Genomic DNA, 1,733 nt, shown 5'->3' with positions numbered 1-1,733 from the left:
AAGGCAAATATTAATTATTTTCCATGTGTTTTATTATTTTAAAGTAAAACTATCTGCAGAAAATAATCAATTACTTTGGTAGGAATTTCTAAATGATTTTCAGTGTTCAAAAGAAAAAAAAAAACCTGTACATTTGTTTCTCTATTACATTAGTACAATAAATGACATGTAAGGCAGTTTAAAAGGGAGTTTAGATTCACTATGTAATGAGTAATTTATATGAGGTCAATATGTGTGTACAATATAGATGACATTCATTGAGTACATGTGTATATATGTACAGAACAACACACCAAAACCATCCCACTTCAGCTCCCTTTAGATTATAAGCATTTGAGAAATGTTTCCATATCTGTTATTCTCAAGCCCCTCTCTTCACCTCCCATCTTCCTCACTTCCACTTTCACTCAATGATTTGTACATAAGAGTCTTTCTTTAATCATTTTGTGAAAGAAAGAAGCAGTGAATAAATGAATGAAGACCTATGCAACGTCTGGCTTTTACCATTAAACATACACATGCACACATGCAAACTATCTATTATGAATTTTCTGTAGTATTTCATGTTTAAAATGCTTCTCTAACTCAAGGATAGTATCAATGGCTACATTCATAAAACTGAATAACCAAAAAGTAGTTTCTGGAAAAAAATGATTTGTTATGTTGTGCTTTACTATCCTTATGTTGGAATGTGTCTTGCTAAGGATTAGTTCCACTTAGAAGTGAGTCATCTAAAATACCGTCTTTTAATGCTCTGGCCTCTAACTATTGTGAGATAAGATAGGTAAACTTCTCTTTTGCTATAAAGTGTTATCCTCTATGGGATGAAAGAAATCTTAGTGTTACAACTTGAACAAGGGCTTTCTTGTAATGCCTGTGAAAACACTATATGTCCTGTAGAAAGGAAGTCAAAATCTCCTTTTGAGTCCACAGGATATCATTTTAGTGACCTACAGTTTCTTTTTCACTGTTATAATAGCATAGTTATTATGACAGTTACTTAATAGCATAGTTATACGCTATTTAACTATAGTCTTCAAATACACAAAGGAAGCTGTATGAGTAAGAGAGTTCTTGTTTTCTCATCAATAGATCTAAAGGACTTTCCTCAAATGAGACTGGAAGTATTTAGATTAACTACTCAGTAGATCAGTCTGCAAAAATATTTTTTATCTTAAGTTTATCATTGGTGACTATGCTCATATAAGAAAAAGAAATGAACAACACTAAGGTTTCACAGATAAAAAAGAATTAGAAGTATATTTTTTAGCTACATTACAATTCAGCAGTACTAATATGCCTATGTTATATCTTGTGTAAATACAAAATGCTTCTTGAAGCCACCAAACATTTAGGCATGCTGTCCCCATTACTTGAGATAGTTTCTTGTCTTTTCTAACCCTTTTCTTCTGCTAGTCTTGCTTCAAACCCCAGTTTACATGTCATTTGCTCTGGAAAATTTTCATTGATCAACACTTCTTAAGATTTCATTATTCATTAAATAAACACATATGTATTAAATGCCTAGTCTCCAGCAAGCACTATCAGTGGTATTACACATGACATCTGTGATGACACTGGTATGACCTTTGAGAAAATAATGTATGGAGCCTACTCATAAAACATCATTATCACTATCATCACAACAACAAAAACAACACAAAAATTATAACACTAACATAATATTCCTATATGTTGGACACATTGATGCTTGACATATATACAATGGTTCA

This window comes from Orycteropus afer, unplaced genomic scaffold (genome assembly GCF_000298275.1).
Source record: "Orycteropus afer afer isolate SDZICR_OR568_19922 unplaced genomic scaffold, OryAfe1.0 scaffold00479, whole genome shotgun sequence".
In the NCBI taxonomy this organism is placed as follows: Eukaryota; Metazoa; Chordata; class Mammalia; order Tubulidentata; family Orycteropodidae; genus Orycteropus; species Orycteropus afer.
Note: the sequence above shows the minus strand (reverse complement) of the source record.